Raw genomic sequence first — 19,203 nt, 5'->3', positions numbered from 1 at the left:
TGATCTCCCTCTCCCCCTCAACCCCACCAACTTCTGCTCTATCATCTATCCTCATGTCTCTCTGTGTAACATACTGACTTACTTTTTGGAGAGAATTATCTAACCAGTTAATTCTTTCTTCTGGTGTCTAATCCATCCACTGAATTTCTTATTTCAACAATTACATTTTTTATTTCCTTATTTCATTTTATTCTGGGACAGAGTCTCACTCTGTCACCCAGGCTGGACTGCAGTGGTACGAACCTGCAGCCACAGACTCCTGAACGCAAGTGATCCTCCCACCTCAGCCTCCTGAGTAGCTGGGACTATAGGCAGGTGCCCCACACCCAGCTAATTTTTTTTTTTTTTTTTTTTTGGTGGTGGTGAGGTATTTTTTTGTAGAAACAAGTTCTCACCATGTTGCCCAGGCTTGTCTCCAACTCCTGGGCTCATGCCATGCTCCCACCTCAGCCTCCCAAAAAGTGCTGGGATTACAGGTGTGAGCCACCCTACCCAACTATATATTTTATTTCTGTAAGTTGTATTTCTTCCGTTTTCCTTTCAGGTCTTCCTCATAATTCCTGGTGGTCTTACTTCTTCCTCAATTTTATGAGTGATTATTTATTTATTTATTTATTTATTTATTTATTTTTATTATACTTCAAGTTCTAGGGTACATGTGCATAACGTGCAGGTTTGTTACATATGTATACTTGTGCCATGTTGGTGTGCTGCACCCATCAACTCGTCAGCACCCATCAATTCATCATTTATATCATGTATAACTCCGCAATGCAATCCCTCCCCTCTCCCCCCTCCCCATGATAGGCCCCAGTGTGTGATGTTCCCCTTCCCGAGTCCAAGTGATCTCATTGTTCAGTTCCCACCTATGAGTGAGAACATGCGGTGTTTGGTTTTCTCTTCTTGTGATAGTTTGCTAAGAATGATGGTTTCCAGCTGGATCCATGTCCCTACAAAGGATGCAAACTCATCCTTTTTTATGGCTGCATAGTATTCCATGGTGTATATGTGCCACATTTTCTTAATCCAGTCTGTCACAGATGGACATTTGGGTTGATTCCAAGTCTTTGCTATTGTGAATAGTGCCGCAATAAACATACGTGTGCATGTGTCTTTGTAGTAGAATAATTTATAATCCTTTGGGTATATACCCAGTAGTGGGATGGCTGGGTCATATGGTACATCTAGTTCTAGATCCTTGAGGAATTGCCATACTGTTTTCCATAATGGTTGAACTCGTTTACAATCCCACCAACAGTGTAAAAGTGTTCCTATTTCTCCACATCCTCTCCAACACCTGTTGTTTCCTGATTTTTTAATGATTGCCGTTCTAACTGGTGTGAGATGGTATCTCATTGTGGTTTTGATTTGCATTTCTCTGATGACCAGTGATGATGAGCATTTTTTCATGTGTCTGTTGGCTGTATGAATGTCTTCTTTTGAGAAATGTCTGTTCATATCCTTTGCCCACTTTTTCATGGGGTTGTTTTTTTTTTCTTGTATATTTGTTTGAGTTCTTTGTAGATTCTGGATATTAGCCCTTTGTCAGATGAGTAGGTTGCAAAAATTTTCTCCCATTCTGTAGGTTGCCTGTTCACTCTGATGGTAGTTTCTTTTGCTGTGCAGAAGCTCTTTAGTTTAATTAGATCCCATTTGTCAATTTTGGCTTTTGCTGCCGTTGCTTTTGGTGTTTTAGACATGAAGTCCTTGCCCATACCTATGTCCTGAATGGTACTACCTAGATTTTCTTCTAGGGTTTTTATGGTATTAGGTCTAACATTTAAGTCTCTAATCCATCTTGAATTAATCTTCGTATAAGGAGTAAGGAAAGGATCCAGTTTTACCTTTCTACTTATGGCTAGCCAATTTTCCCAGCACCATTTATTAAATAGGGAATCCTTTCCCCATTTCTTGTTTCTCTCAGGTTTGTCAAAGATCAGATGGCTGTAGATGTGTGGTATTATTTCTGAGGACTCTGTTCTGTTCCATTGGTCTATATCTCTGTTTTGGTACCAGTACCATGCTATTTTGGTTACTGTAGCCTTGTAGTATAGTTTGAAGTCAGGTAGCGTGACACCTCCAGCTTTGTCCTTTTGACTTAGGATTGTCTTGGCAATGCGGGCTCTTTTTTGGTTCCATATGAACTTTAAAGCTGTTTTTTCCAATTCTGTGAAGAAACTCATTGGTAGCTTGATGGGGATGGCATTGAATCTATAAATAACCTTGGGCAGTATGGCCATTTTCACGATATTGATTCTTCCTATCCGTGAGCATGGTATGTTCTTCCATTTGTTTGTGTCCTCTTTGATTTCACTGAGCAGTGGTTTGTAGTTCTCCTTGAAGAGGTCCTTGACATCCCTTGTAAGTTGGATTCCTAGGTATTTTATTCTCTTTGAAGCAATTGTGAATGGAAGTTCATTCATGATTTGGCTCTCTGTTTGTCTGTTACTGGTGTATAAGAATGCTTGTGATTTTTGCACATTAATTTTGTATCCTGAGACTTTGCTGAAGTTGCTTATCAGCTTAAGGAGATTCTGGGCTGAGACGATGGGGTTTTCTAAATATACAATCATGTCATCTGCAAACAGGGACAATTTGACTTCTTCTTTTCCTAACTGAATACCCTTGATTTCTTTCTCTTGCCTGATTGCCCTAGCCAGAACTTCCAACACTATGTTGAATAGGAGTGGTGAGAGAGGGCATCCCTGTCTTGTGCCAGTTTTCAAAGGGAATTTTTCCAGTTTTTGCCCATTCAGTATGATATTAGCTGTGGGTTTGTCATAAATAGCTCTTATTATTTTGAGGTACGTTCCATCAATACCGAATTTATTGAGCGTTTTTAGCATGAAGGGCTGCTGAATTTTGTCAAAAGCCTTTTCTGCATCTATTGAGATAATCATGTGGTTCTTGTCTTTGGTTTGTTTATATGCTGGATTACGTTTATTGATTTGCGAATGTTGAACCAGCCTTGCATCCCAGGGATGAAGCCCACTTGATCATGGTGGATAAGCTTTTTGATGTGCTGCTGAATCCGGTTTGCCAGTATTTTATTGAGGATTTTTGCATCGATGTTCATCAGGGATATTGGTCTAAAATTCTCTTTTTTTGTTGTGTCTCTGCCAGGCTTTGGTATCAGGATGATGTTGGCCTCATAAAAAGAGTTAGGGAGGATTCCCTCTTTTTCTATTGATTGGAATAGTTTCAGAAGGAATGGTACCAGCTCCTCCTTGTACCTCTGGTAGAATTCAACTGTGAATCCATCTGGTCCTGGACTTTTTTTGGTGGGTAGGCTATTGATTGTTGCCTCAATTTCAGAGCCTGCTATTGGTCTATTTAGGGATTCAACTTCTTCCTGATTTAGTCTTGGGAGAGTGTAAGTGTCCAGGAAATTATCCATTTCTTCTAGATTTTCTAGTTGATTTGCGTAGAGGTGTTTATAGTATTCTCTGATGGTAGTTTGTATTTCTGTGGGGTCAGTGGTGATATCCCCTTTATCATTTTTTATTGCATCTATTTGATTCCTCTCTCTTTTCTTCTTTATTAGTCTTGCTAGCGGTCTGTCGATTTTGTTGATCCTTTCAAAAACCAACTCCTGGATTCATTGAGTTTTTGGAGGGTTTTTTGTGTCTCTATCTCCTTCAGTTCTGCTCTGATCTTAGTCATTTCTTGCCTTCTGCTAGCTTTTGAATGTGTTTGCTCTTGCCTCTCTAGTTCTTTTAATTGTGATGTTAGAGTGTCAATTTTAGATCTTTCCTGCTTTCTCTTGTGGGCATTTAGTGCTATAAATTTCCCTCTACACACTGCTTTAAATGTGTCCCAGAGATTCTGGTATGTTGTATCTTTGTTCTCACTGGTTTCAAAGAACATCTTTATTTCTGCTTTCATTTCGTTATGTACCCAGTAGTCATTCAGGAGCAGGTTGTTCAGTTTCCATGTAGTTGAGCGGTTTTGATTGAGTTTCTTAGTCCTGAGTTCTAGTTTGATTGCACTGTGGTCTGAGAGACAGTTTGTTATAATTTCTGTTCTTTTACATTTGCTGAGGAGTGCTTTACTTCCAATTATATGGTCAATTTTGGAATAAGTGCAATGTGGTGCTGAGAAGAATGTATATTCTGTTGATTTGGGGTGGAGAGTTCTATAGATGTCTATTAGGTCCGCTTGGTGCAGAGATGAGTTCAATTCCTGGATATCCTTGTTAACTTTCTGTCTCGTTGATCTGTCTAATGTTGACAGGGGAGTGTTGAAGTCCCCCATTATTATTGTATGGGAGTCTAAGTCTCTTTGTAAGTCTCTAAGGACTTGCTTTATGAATCTGGGTGCTCCTGTATTGGGTGCATATATATTTAGGAGAGTTAGCTCTTCCTGTTGAATTGATCCCTTTACCATTATGTAATGGCCTTCTTTCTCTCTTTTGATCTTTGATGGTTTAAAGTCTGTTTTATCAGAGACTAGGATTGCAACCCCTGCTTTTTTTTTGTTCTCCATTTGCTTGGTAGATCTTCCTCCATCCCTTTATTTTGAGCCTATGTATGTCTCTGCATGTGTGATGGGTCTCCTGAATACAGCAGACTGATGGGTCTTGACTCTTTATCCAGTTTGCCAGTCTGTGTCTTTTAATTGGAGCATTTAGTCCATTAACATTTAAGGTTAATATTGTTATGTATGAACTTGATCCTGCCATTATGATATGAAGTGGTTATTTTGCTCGTTAGTTGATGCAGTTTCGTCCTAGCCTCGATGGTCTTTACATTTTGGCATGTTTTTGCAATGGCTGGTACTGGTTGTTCCTTTCCATGTTTAGGGCTTCCTTCAGAGTCTCTTGTAAGGCAGGCCTGGTAGTGACAAAATCTCTAAGCATTTGCTTATCTGTAAAGGATTTTATTTCTCCTTCACTTATGAAACTTAGTTTGGCTGGATATGAAATTCTGGGTTTAAAATTCTTTTCTTTAAGAACATTGAATATTGGCCCCCACTCTCTTCTGGCTTGTAGAGTTTCTGCCAAGAGATCTGCTGTTAGTCTGATGGGCTTCCCTTTGTGGGTAACCCGACCTTTCTCTCTGGCTGCCCTTAAGATTTTTTCCTTCATTTCAACTTTGGTGAATCTGGCAATTATGTGTCTTGGAGTTGCTCTTCTGGAGGAGTATCTTTGTGGTGTTCTCTGTATTTCCTGAATTTGAATGTTGGCCTGCCCTACTAGGTTGGGGAAGTTCTCCTGGATGATATCCTGAAGAGTGTTTTCCAAGTTGGTTCCATTTTCCCCCTCACTTTCAGGCACCCCAATCAGACGTAGATTTGGTCTTTTTACATAATCCCATACTTCTTGCAGGCTTTGTTCATTTCTTTTTCTTCTTTTTTCTTTTGGTTTCTCTTCTCGCTTCATTTCATTCATTTGATCCTCAATCGCTGATACTCTTTCTTCCAGTTGATTGAGTCGGTTACTGAAGCTTGTGCATTTGTCACGTATTTCTCGTGTCATGGTTTTCATCTCTGTCATTTCGTTTATGACCTTCTCTGCATTAATTAGTCTAGCTGTCAATTCTTCCACTCTTTTTTCAAGATTTTTAGTTTCTTTGCGCTGGGTACGTAATTCCTCCTTTAGCTCTGAGAAGTTTGATGGACTGAAGCCTTCTTCTCTCCTCTCGTCCAAGTCATTCTCTGACCAGCTTTGATCCGTTGCTGGTGATGGGCTGCGCTCGTTTGCAGGGGGAGATGCGCTCTTATTTTTTGAATTTCCAGCTTTTCTACCCTGCTTTTTCCCCATCTTTGTGGTTTTATCTGTCTCTGGTCTTTGATGATGGTGACGTACTGATGGGGTTTTGGTATAGGTGTCCTTCCTGTTTGATAGTTTTCCTTCTGACAGTCAGGACCCTCAGCTATAGGTCTGTTGGTGATTGCTTGAGGTCCACTCCAGACCCTGTTGCCTGGGTATCAGCAGCAGAGGTTGCAGAAGATAGAATATTGCTGAACAGCGAGTGTACCTGTCTGATTCTTACTTTGGAAGCTTCCTCTCAGGGGTGTACTCCACCCTGTGAGGTGTGGGGTGTCAGACTGCCCCTAGTGGGGGATGTCTCCCAGTTAGGCTACTCAGGGGTCAGGGACCCACTTGAGCAGGCAGTCTGTCCGTTCTCAGATCTCAACCTCCGTGTTGGGAGATCCACTGCTCTCTTCAAAGCTGTCAGACAGAGTCGTTCGCGTCTGCACAGGCCTCTGCTGCTTCCCCTGTTGTTTTTTAGCTGTGCCCTGTCCCCAGAGGTGGAGTCTACAGAGACAGGCAGGTTTCCTTGAGCTGCTGTGAGCTCCACCCAGTTCGAGCTTCCCAGCGGCTTTGTTTACCTACTTAAACCTCAGCAATGGCGGGCACCCCTCCCCCAGCCTCGCTGCTGCCTTGCGGTTAGATCGCCGCAGACTGCTGTGTTAGCAATGAGGGAGGCTCCTTGGGCGTGGGACCCTCCCGGCCAGGTGTGGGATATATTCTCCTGGTGTGCCAGTTTGCTTAAAGCGCAGTATTGGGGTGGGAGTTACCCGATTTTCCGGGTGTTGTGTGTCTCAGTTCCCCTGGCTAGGAAAAGGGATTCCCTTCCCCCTTGCGCTTCCCAGGTGAGGCGATGCCTCACCCTGCTTCAGCTCTCGCTGGTCAGGCTGCAGTAGCTGACCAGCACCGATTGTCCGGCACTCCCCAGTGAGATGACCCCAGTACCTCAGTTGAAAATGCAGAAATCACCGGTCTTCTGTGTCGCTCGCGCTGGGAGTTGGAGACTGGAGCTGTTCCTATTCGGCCATCTTGCTCCCATGAGTGATTTTTTTTTTACATATATTAGACTTCACGTGTAACTATTTTCTCATAATTCTAATATTTGAAATTTGTGTTCTGTATCTGGTAATTCTGAAACCTATAGTTTTTGGGAAACATATTATTCATTGTTTCTGATAATTCTCAAGTATGTTGGGTTGACTACTTGAATGCTATGATTTCACTGAATTCATAGTTGCCTGCTTTTAATCTTTGGGAATCCTACAGGCTTAAGTTAGAAATAATTTCCTACAAAAAGTATCTGTGTCTGCCTTTGATGAGAGCTGTGGAGACAACTAACATAAGCCCACTTTACCACCAAGCGTAATCCTGACATTCTCTTTAATTCTCTTGGAGAATCTCAGGATTACACAAGGTTCACAAATTTGGCTCCCCAACCTTGCTCATTTATACACAGACGACTAGACTGCTTAGTATTGTTGGTGACTCCCTTCCTCCTACCCTGGAAAAAACAAAACAGATCTCTCATCTGAATGTGATCACAGACTAGGAAATTCTGAAGGTGAATAACTGGAGGCTGTGGGCAGCAGGGAAAGACAGGTGTCTTTCCTGACCACAGAAATAGGTCAGAACCTGCCCTAAAGGCTGTGTGCTCCAGGATTTCACTATTTAGCTCAACTACCAGTCCCTCCATAAGCGTGGATGGAAGCTTGTTAGAGCACTATGTGGCCTTTAAACCTCAAACTCTTGCTAAAAGTCATGCTCATGGTAAAAAACCTATGGCTTTGGAAGGCTTTCTCGGTAATGTCCTGGAATTAAGGTTACAGCCTGCGTTTCATGTTAACTGAACTGAAAACCAGCCTGAACAACATCCTTCTGCCCCGTGGCTTGCTCTCAGCTCCTCTTGGTTGGGCCTTGGGCAGCCAGACTGTCTGGTTTTAATCCTTGCTCTGCCACCTTGAGTTACCGACCTTGAGTTACCTCATCCACAAGATGCAGATATTAGTAATACCCTCTTTTTAAGTTCTTAAGAGGATTGAAAGAGTAAATAAAAAGTAAAAATTAAAAAGACTTGGTAAGCATAGGCACAGAGGGGGGAAAAATGTAAAAATAAATAAATAAATAAATAAAAAGACTACTGCCTAGCACGTAAAAGTTCATCAGGAATTAATTCTATAATATGACCTCAACTTTGCAAAACTTCAAAGTACATATAACTTTTAACTTACTAGGGTATACATACCAATAATAAATTTACAACTGGAGATATGTTTGTCTACAGTAAATATAACAAAGACTAAACAAGCAGATACTAAATCATTAAGCGATTATCAGTTAGTATCTTTAATTTTTTTATACTTCTATATTTTCTATAGATCATCTTTGTAACAAGAAGAAAACAAACCAAATGAAAATGAAATGAATTCTCTCAAAAAGAATTAAGAAGAAGGCACACAATGTAATATAAAATATATCTTATGGTTTATATAAAATTCTTAATAAAAGTACCTTCTTTGCTCCAAGCTGCACTCTGGCTTTGCCTTTGAGTCAGGTGGCATTTCTTTGCACGATGACCGGTTCTATTGAGTAGGCACTGCTTCAGCCCTACAGGAAGAACAAAACATCTCTGGAACACAGCGGCATTCCTGATTCCCACTTGAGAAGGCCTAGCAAGATGGCATATACCTCAACAGCAGCAGATCAGTGTTAAAACGTCTGGAGACAAGGGGAAAAAGTAAAATTGGACCGTTTCCAGAATCTCACAAGAACCAACAAACTGACGTTCTAAGTGCCCAACCATGAGCAAATTAGAACCTTAAATAAAGGTCACTCTTAATGCCGATCCTAGCATAGATTCAGCACCAAGTACAATCTCATTTTACTGGTTGACCTCTTTCATTCTTGAAAGTAGGGGCTATAAAAAAAAAAAAACAACACTAAAATTTGTTTAAGAGAATCTAGCTTAAATCTAGCTTACATCATCAAAACACTCTATTGAGGGTGAAAATTGAGTATCATAAGAAAATCACCTGTTTCATGAGAAGTTCCATACATAATGCTCTTCTACCCAATATATACCTTAAAGAGAAAAAAGGAAACATACAAAATAATCTCGAGAATTATTCCTGCTTAAAACAATTTCTACGTGCCATTACTAAGAAAGCAAGCACACAGTAAAGATGAGAAGAGAACATGCAAGCATGAACATACTTGTTAGGGATATAGGGCTATGAGTAATTTAAAAATTCTAATGATATTACTCTCATGTAATTGCTCTGAAATTCTAGTCAATTGTTTGAAATGGCTCTTAGAACAGGATACTTTGACATTTTTATGATGTCAAAAACTAAGAACTTAACCCTAAATATTTCAAAGAATAGGGGCAGAAGAACCCGTTTCCTTAAATGGCATTGAGTATTCTTTACAACTGAAACTTTCTCTCCCATCCTGTGATGGCCAAGGGTTTTTCCTCTGACAACAGCACTGATCTTACCATATCCAAACTATAAACATCTGCATCGTTTCATGGTTGGAATTGTTTTTATCCATTCTGTTGTGAGAATCAAAGGGTTCAGACCATGCAGCTCCTCTCTGGGACTCCTCAAGTCCTTTCTAGATCTGAAGACTATTCTCTGAACCAAAGTCAACTTCTGGGGTGTACCAAATCTCCCATTAGAAATTTATTTATATTATTTATATCAAGACGTTTTAACCTTTTAACTCTTTCTCAAACAAAATAATTTCATTTCTCCTTTACTGTTACTTTAAATTTAAAAATACACAGATAGCATGCCTACAATAAAATCAAGGGAATGACAGTTTTAGAACACAAACTGTGGTAATTTTGAAAACACAAAAGCTAAGACCAGTAATTAGGTCTATGTGGACACCAAGTCCACCACAACCTGTTCTGTCCTCTGGGGCTCTGTCCATGCCTTTCCCTTGCCTGAGATTCCTTCTGCTTCCCACCCTTCCAAATGCTGCATTTCCCCCCAGAAGACTTGCCAAGACCACCCTCGCCCGCACATCTTCCATTCCAGCTAACCAAAGGCATCCTTGTGTTGACTAAACCAAATTATTTTGCAGAGAAGGCATCTAAAAACTTCTGCTGTAGACCATTCACCTTAATAATGAAATAATTCTAACTGATGGGATATAGGCACCACAATTTCCCTTCACTGTTGAAGCCAACAAGTTCCATAACAGAACTCCAGAGGTAAAGAGCTGGGAAAATTGTTAGTTTTAAGGTCACACTGTTGCCCTGTGAATGACTAATCAGAGGAAGCCAAAAAACAGCCAACCAATTTCAGTTTATGTCTTTAATTGTGATGTAAGTGTGAAGTTTCTACATATGGGTAATCATGGTTGAGTTAGGTAGTTTGCAAACATGACTTTTGCTGGAGGAACTTTTAATCTCATCTGATTAATTTTTGGCCCCAATAATTAATTTTCTTACAGTCAAACCCAATGCACTTGAAAAATAATATAATTAATACTGTGTGAAGGATTTTTTCCATGTTAAAAAAAGCAAATCACTAGTTTGCTTAGTTCTGGCATTCATAAAGTACTGCGCCTTCTGTTCTATTGACATGTTTGGGAAAAAAGAATTGAACATATGTACCACCCCCTCTTTCTAAAGTCTCCACAGTTCTTTAGTAATTGCAAACCGTAGGTTTTTAATAGCAAAAGACAAGATTGTCAGTTTTTGGTGCAAAACTCTACTCTTTTTGGTTGACTTGGAAAAGCTGTTGTTTATATTGAGAATTGTGATAGCTATCTTTTACTTTGTTAAATTAGAGATTATTTAGCAAAAATACAGTTTCACCCCAGTAAAATAAACTTCCATGTGAGAGTTGTGTTCATTCAGGGTATTTTTTGAGAGTGGAAGTACCCTTCCTGCATTTGTCACAGATAATATCAGAAATTTTGTTGTTTTGATTAAAATGTTGCCATCTACTTATAAGTTAAAAATGCTGAGAAGGTTTTTTTTGGAAACAGTTTATGAAGCCAGGACACTTTTCTTTTGTTTTTTTTTTTTTTTTTGAGATGGAGTCTTGCTCATCACCCAGGCTGGAGTCAGTGGCGCGATCTCGGCTCACTGCAAGCTCCGCCTCCCGGGTTCACGCCATTCTCCTGTCTCAGCCTCCCCAGTAGCGGGGACTACAGGCGCCTGCCAATGCGCCCGGCTAATTTAAGTTTGACTCAAATATAAAAAGCCACAGTATTCTTGCCATGGTTTTGTACTTAGATGTCTCTCATTATGGGATTCAGAATGTAACAGTTATAGTACTGTATGAAAACACTTAATACACAGTTCTACAGTTACAGTATTGCATGAAAATACAGTATGGTGTGAAATTATTTGTCCAAAACTGTACTCTCAGTATCTCCATAATGCCCAGTATGTAGTAGGCATCTGTAATTGTGAAGCAGCCTCGTCTGGGGTAAATACCAAGGTTCTTGGTCTCACGGCCAAGGAGATGGAGGTCGTAGACGCACAGTTTGGAGCAGTTTAATAGGCAAAAGGAAAGAACAGCTCTCTGTTACAGAGGGGGGTCCCGAGCAGGTTGCCAAGTTGTAGTAAAAATGTCAGGGTTTTTATAAATGGGCCAGCGAGGAGGGAGCTCATGAGGAGGGGATGTCTTATCCTCCTAGGGCCCGAGGACGCTTTAGTTGGGACCAGGTGTGCTCTCCGTGCAGCGCAGAGCTTTTTATCAGCTCTTATCCCAGTTGACCACGTAGGCTCTTAGACTCTTAGTCTGTGTTTGTTTGTCCTGCTTATCTGGAAGGGAGAGTTTCTGTGTCTGTTCCCATACATCTTGCAGCTGCAGGCATCCCCCCAGTCTGCTTTTAGCTTCCTTATCTTAGTGCCCCTAAAGGGAAAGGAATGTGCTTATTAAGGGCCGCTGTTTTACTGGGGTTAACTGCGTGAGGTTAAAAAGGGAGCTATTTTTGAGCTGCTGTTTGTTAAAAGGCAAGTTTTCTGCCGGGGACTCGCTTTACCCTGTTTACCTAAATTATTTTTGCCTTCTATAACAATTGTGTGCTCAGTAAAATACATAAGGAATAATGAACTTAATAACATTTTTGTCTCCATTCTCAAAATGATGCTTAAAAATGACTCAGTACAACAAAGAAACTGTGAGTAGTAACCAGTGCAAAACTAGCAAAAGAATGAAATACACAAGAAAATGAGAGAATTTAAGAGGAGTAGCAAAACAGCACTGCTAAAGTTACAGGTTTATTTTAAAGTTTAAAATAGAAGTAAACAAGCAAACACGCTGATAGTGTTTAGGCTTTCTGTCCCCACCACACAAATCTCATCTTGAATTATAATCTCCACATGTTAAGGGAGAGACCAGATGAAAGTAATTGGATCATGGGGGTGGTTTCCCCCATGCTGTTCTTCTCCTGATAGTGAATTCTCATGAGATCTAATGGTTTTATAAGTATTTGGTAGTTCCTCCTGCATTCATTCTTCCTGCTGCCCTGTGAAGAAGTGCCTTCCGCCATGATTGTGAGTTTCTGGAGGCTTCCCCAGCCATGCGGAACTGTGAGTCAATCCTCTTTTTATTATAAATTACCCCGTCTCAGGCAGTTCTTTATAGCAGTGTGGGGACAGACTAATATCCACTGGGTTAGCTGGGGTGGGTAAACAGCAGCCAGCTGGTGGGTGTCCCTTGATGGAGGCTTTGCAGGCTGCAGCAGAAGGGACCCTTCCGATAAACCTCCAGTCAGGAAAGCAAAAGGCCCAAATAAACAGTATTTAGATTTTTTTTTTTTTAAAGCACATAACTACCAATAGAGATTTAAAATAATGATAAGAATACCATTAACTTTATGATAAAAATTTTTTAAGTGGAGAAGAAATGGATATATTTCTAGGAAAACAGTATAAGATCCATCTAAGATTTTGACAATTTAAATCAACCACTAAGGAAATGAAATCAGTAATCACAAGTCCACCTCGCCAAAAGACAATTTTTGAAAGATGAGTGTTACCAAAACATCAAGAAACTGATAATTCCTATCTTATAGAAACTTTGAAATGAGAGAAAGCTACCCAACCCATTTCAAAAAGTTAGTAAAATCTCAAAGCTACACTTGAGCAAAGACTAGGAAATATTAATAGACCAATCTTGTTTATGAACATAGATGGAAAAATTGCCAATGAAATACTGGCACATTGAATGTAGCAGTGCATAAAAATATTGTATTGAGCAAAAGGAGAATCCCAGGAACAGGAGGATGTTTTAATGTCTAAAAATCTATGTAATTTACCTCTCTACAGATTAAAGGAGGAAAAACATGAACACATCAACAGAGACAGGAAATTCAGTTTTTTGGGGGGAATGGTTGTAATTAAAAGTGCTTAACTCACTTATAAGCCATTATTGGATGTTACAATAAACCATGTATAGTGGCAGATGTAAGACAGATATACTGGAATTATCTATGGGGTTGGATCCATGGGCCTGCCATGGAAAATCTGTTGAGTTATATGTCCAAGGGTCACCATTTGCAAGGTGTTAACAAAAAGTTACCTGCCTATGGATTCCCCTTTCTAACTCTGGCCTATTATTTTGGAACATGGAGGAAACAAACATCTGATGTTTCAGTGTTTGGGTAAACATTATTAGGCTTATAAAAGGGCCTAGGGTTTTTTTGTTTGGTAAACCGTTGCCTTTCCTGCTTTGGTATGGCAAATCTTCCTTTGGAGAAGATCCCTTTCATCTTAAAACCAACTCTCAGTGACAAACAAAAGCAACAAATGGAAACAACCACCAATTAAGAACCATCCGGTGATGCCTCATTTGCTGTGGTGCACAGCTGAACTTGATTGTTGCTCTTGGATCAGGGCTGGCTTAATAAGGACTCGCTTAACCAATGGAAAGTAAGGTGAAATCTTTGTAAGCAATGCTTCTGATGCCAATCACCTGGACATCTTGAGCAAATGCGGATTCTGGTTCAGCAGGTCTGGAGTGGGGCCTGAGATTCTGCATTTCTAACAAGTGTCCTGGTGATATTTATTGGGGACCGTGCCGGGGGTGGTGGAGAATGAACAGACACAAAAGACAAAGACAAACAGAGAACATGGCGGCCGCGCCTAGAGCCTCCGCCTCACTTTATTTATACTCCATAAATCCCACGTCAGCAAAAATAACACAATGCAAAACAAACTTTCTGCACCCAGATGTAACCTTCTGCTTAGTTCCTTGTCTCTGAGTTCTTTCTTATTTTGTCTGCCTTCTTGACTGCTGGAGTTCATTGAAAGTGCAACTAGCTAGAGATACTGTCCTTGAGCCTTATCCATTCTTAGCGTATTATTTTCAATGGCCCCTGCAGATATTAATGCTGCTGGTCTGTGAGCCACACTTTGAGTAGCAAAGGACTAAAGGTTGTGAGATAAACTGCTTTTAGCAGCCCAAAGGGCCAACTGGAAAGTTGAGACCAGTTGCAGAGCAAATGGAGAGACAGATCTGCTAATCTGGTTCTTAGAGTACTTAAGAAGGATCTATTCCTGATGTCCAGGGTACTTGGTGGATGTGTCCATGACCTCGAAATTGAAAACCCATTAATCTTTGTGAAATCTGAAATTTAAGGATCTTACCCAGTGAGCATATAACTAGTGGAAATCCTGAAAATTGGCTAATGCAAGGAAGTGATATCCATGTGTAATGCTTATCTTTGTATCCATTCATGGGGAAGGTCATGGAAGATGACAGTAAACTTCAGTGGTTAATGAGAGCTTCACTAACGTTGTCTGTTCCAGGCAATAAGTGAAGTCTCTGGCAGTGGGAAGCATGGACCCAAGACCAAAAGCTCTGGCACTTTACAGCAGTGGTAGCGGATACATAGGACTTAGTGTGGCCCCTTAGAGCAAGGCTCAAGTGATTTTCTCTGGTGAATATCGATGTGGATCTAATCTCTAGGGTTAGATCCAGGCAGGTAACATCCAAGTCAGTTGGTAAGATCTCTTATGCCTGTGAATGGAAGGCCTTGATAAAACTTCATTATTAACGTTTTGCATTAATTTAGCAGATGACTATAGTCATTTAACATAATCTAATACATGAATGTCCTGTATGGGTGACTGCTGAGGATTTAGCGAAGGAGACTTCGCTTACAATTTGGCTGGTAAGGTGGATGCTCCTGACACTACTGATGGGCAAGGATGTTAACATCAATATCTAAAAAAGTTCTGAGATTTGGATTGTGATATGTTAAATTTCTAGACCAATTTGAGGAGAATTTAACAATAGTGAGCTTTTCAACTTATGAACATGGTATATATCTTTTTTTGCGGGGCTGGGGACAGAGTCTTCCTCTGTCGCCCAGGCTGGAGTTCAGTAGCGTGATCTCGGCTTACTGCAACCTCCGCCTCTGAGTTCGAGCAATTCTCCTGCCTCAGCCTCCCTAGTAGCTGGGATTACAGGTGAGCGCCATCACGTCTAATTTTTGTATTTTTAGTAGAGACAAGGTGTCATCACCTCAAGTGATCCACCTGCCTTGGCCTCCCAAAGCGCTGGGATTTACAGGCGTGAGTCACAGTACCCAGCCAAACATAGTGTATATCTTCATTTACATAGGTTGCCTTTGATTTCTTTCGTTGATGTTTTGTAGTTTTCAGCTTACAGATCCCGCGCATATTTTGTTAGACTTAAGCCTAAATATTTCCTTTTTTTTTTTTCTGATAACTTACCATTTTTTAAAAAATGTGTTTCCTTTCCAGTATTCATTGCTAATACATTTCACCATTTGAATCTCCAGTTCAGAAAAATCATGGCCTTTGGAGCTTTACTAAATAACATAGTTCCACCTTATTTGCTTGGTCTTTGATGTGGTGTCCATAATTGAGGAAATGGCAGTATGTCCAATGCAACATCAGGCTGCCATTAACTTGACTTTGCTCTGTTGTCTAGCCCTTTCCATTTAGACTACTTGGAAGGATCAGCAGTAAAATTTCACTGGCCCAGTCCAGGGCTGCTTGTGTGTTACTGTTTTGTGCCACAATATGATGTGGCCAGACTACTTTTCTAGTTTTGAGATTATTTTGGAGCTTTATATTGGGTATGTTCTTATCCAGGTATCATTAGGGGTATTGATCTCTGCCCTTTTCTTTCTTATTTTCCAAATGGCAGGCAGTAAATGGCTTATTAAGCGATTAAAAGGTTCAAGATCTCAGCCCCAAAGATATGTTTGTAGATGACAGGCTTAACATTCCTGAGGCTCTCAGAGAAAACTTCTCCCTCTATAGACTCTCCATTTTAAGAAGGAGGCACAGGGCTTGGTTGGCCCATTTAGTTAGTGACACACCTATATTACTCTCCTTGGCATCTTACCCCAGCCCATCCATTGGGTTGTGTCAGTCCTTTATTTCTAAGTGAGAATCCAGTCAACAGGAGGCACAAGAGATAGACCAAATACCATAATGCCTCCTTCTATTCCACTGTGAACAGTCAAGGACACTGGAGGCCTCTGGGTAGGACACATATGCGTTCAGGAGCCTCTGAGCTTAAAGATGTGTGAGTGGAACTAACTAGACTGCCCAGGTTTGGTCTACACTGTAAATCTTTTTAATTTATTTATTTATATTTATTTATTATTTATTTATTTATTTATTTATTTATTTATTTTTGAGGCAGAGTCTTGCTCCTCTGCCTCCACAGTGTAGAGGTGTGATCTCAGCTCACTGCAACCTCCGCATTCCTGGGTTCAAGCAATTCTCTTGCCCCAGCCTCCAAGTAGCTGGGATTACAGGTGCCCGCCACCATGCCCAGCTAATTTTTGTATTTTTAGTAGAGACAGGGTTTCACCATGTTAGCCAGGCTGGTCTCGAACTCCTGAGCTCAAGTGATCCTCACGCTTTGGGCTCCCAAAGTGTTGGGATTGCAGGCATGAACCACCACGCTTAGCCTCTCTGTAAATCTTGAGTCGGTACGGAGCTCATGAAAGCTGTGCTGAATGGGTTTCTTTAGATTTTCATTTTCATGTTTGCCCCATTTATGCTAATATTAATTATTGGAAAATACATTCACCTGTTTTACTTCTCTCTGGCCAGCATAGGGGCAGGATCTGTGGAAAGACATTTACCACCTGTTTGGAAAGGTCAGCATGCTGATATTCACTAACTGCCACCCCCACAACTCCCCCTCCCCAAAACCTGATAGATATATAATTTCTGCAGTCCAATCACTATTCTTCCCAAACTCCATGAGCCAGATTTTATACATACTTTGTGTGACCGTAAAACTCTGTACTATTATAGATCTAAAACCATTTAATTTTGTAGATACCTCCAACGGTGGCATCACGGGGTCTTCTCTTGGATAGCATAGTCCTATGGCTAAATGGGTCATTGGTTGATCATGCTTCATGAGAATATGATCCCTGGGAGAAATATCCAGCTAATTTAATAACAAATGAGTGTCCTAATTCTGGAGACCTGGGAAGTATTGATAAGAGTATAATGATCATAAGCAGACATTGGGTGCTTTAGCAAAGCCAATTTGCCTGCATCCTCTGGAAGGTAAAGTATGCCAAGATCTCCTGTCTCTCAGAACTTAATCAAACTCTTGGCAACCACATCTGCACTCAGCAACATGAAGCACAAGTTCTGTTCAGTTGCCCATATGCCATCATGAGTTTTGCCATATGTATCATCTGGCTTTCAGAGGACCTTTCATGGTTGCCAGGTCAAGTTCCTGATACAGAAGTGGCATCGGTGCTGGTGTTAATGGCTGCAGTAAAGTCAAATTCCTTGATTATAGTGCTCTATGGTAGCAGTGAGAATGGTGGTAGTTTCTTTTTTCTTTCCTTTTTTTAAAAACCTTTTTCGTGTTGAAGTTCACATGACCATTTTAAAGTGTAATTCAGTGGCGTTCAGTACATCCACAATGTGCAATCATCACTTCTATCTAGTTCCAAAACATTTTTACCACCTTAAAAGGAAACCCTGCACCCTTAAACAGTGGTAGTTTCTCTATCATGCCACTTTTGTAGCATGCTTTGGGGTCTTATTCCTGGGATCTTTCTCTACAGTGGTATAATTATATAAGGGTGGAAATATAAAAGAGTAAGCCTTTAGAAACAGTTTGTGTCTAAATTAGCCCTCAGGCATATTGTCTTCAAAGGAATGTTTTAAACCAGCCAAAGACTAACATCAACATGCTTATATTTTGAGTCCCAAATTAAAATCCAAAATAGTGAGCCAGGCATGGTGGCTCGCGCCTATAAGCCCAACTACTCCAGAGACTGAGGTGAGAGAATTTCTTGAACCTAGGAGTTCCAGGCTGCAGTGGGCTATGATGGTGCCGCTGCACTCCAGCCTGGGTTACAGAGTGAGATTGATTCTAAAACAAAAATTTGAAATAGTAAATGCATGGATTTTTTTTTAATATATAGAATCAAACAATTGTGAAAATGTAATTGGCTAAGTTTCATATACAGTTCTTTTTTTTTTTTTTTTTTTTTTTTTTTTTTTTTTTTTTTTTTTTTTTTTTTGAGACGGAGTCTTGCTCTGCCGCCCAGGCTGGAGTGCAGTGGCCGGCTCTCAGCTCACTGCAAGCTCCGCCTCCCGGGTTCACGCCATTCTCCTGTCTCAGCCTCCCGAGTAGCTGGGACTACAGGCGCCCGCCTCGTCGCCCGGCTAGTTTTTTGTATTTTTTAGTAGAGACGGGGTTCCACCGTATTAGCCAGGATGGTCTCGATCTCCTGACCTCATGATCCGCCCGTCTCGGCCTCCCAAAGTGCTGGGATTACAGGCTTGAGCCACCGCGCCCGGCCCATATACAGTTCTTTATAAAACTCCCGGTGTTCTCTAAGATGTAGTTTGAGCTAGCCAAGGATGATGGCTTCAACATGCCTCCAGTTGTCTTGTCACTCCAGGGCCTGCCTCAAACCAAAATAAGACTTGCTGTTACCCTGAGACAAGCCAACTGTCATTGCCTTGGCAGCCACTACAACTACAGGTTGTTGCATCATGCCAAGCTCTGTTCTTTGTAACTACTAGAATGGAGTGGGATAGTAACGTGATGGTGAATCCGAAACAATGGTACTAGGAAGGAGGTTGGCCAAATTCAGAGTGGAGGCTGACCCTGTATCTGGTTGTAGAAGAGCCGGTCCTAGGGGAACAGGCTCAGCAACAGCAAGGATGAGGACCAGAAGGGAGCAGGGGGTAGGGGAACTCTAGGAGCAGCATAGTGTTGATAACTGGCATCTGAAACCTACAATTTCCAGTTCAGAGCAGTACACCATATCCAGTGTATACTTACACTCGAAGACATTTCTTGGGAGGTGATCTAGAAATGATTTTTTTTTCTTTTTTTTTTTGAAACGAAGTCTCGCTGTCTCCCAGGCTGGAGTGCAGTGGCGCGATCTTGGCTCACTGCAAACTCCGCCTCCCAGGTTCACGCCATTCTCCTGCCTCAGCTTCCTGAGTAGCTGGGACT

The 19,203-nt window shown here is 40.9% G+C and overlaps 1 protein-coding gene across 1 annotated transcript in view; it reads right to left on the bottom strand.

The window, feature by feature from the left end:
• Positions 1-19,203, bottom strand: part of LOC115893169 (golgin subfamily A member 8S-like) — a 47,569-nt gene that overhangs the window by 13,636 nt on the left and 14,730 nt on the right. The gene's annotated exons all lie outside the window — the stretch shown is intronic.

Source organism: Rhinopithecus roxellana, chromosome 14 (genome assembly GCF_007565055.1).
Source record: "Rhinopithecus roxellana isolate Shanxi Qingling chromosome 14, ASM756505v1, whole genome shotgun sequence".
Taxonomy (NCBI): domain Eukaryota; kingdom Metazoa; phylum Chordata; class Mammalia; order Primates; family Cercopithecidae; genus Rhinopithecus; species Rhinopithecus roxellana.
The sequence above is the reverse complement of the archived record's forward strand: the minus strand, read 5'-3'. Positions and strand labels throughout refer to the sequence as shown.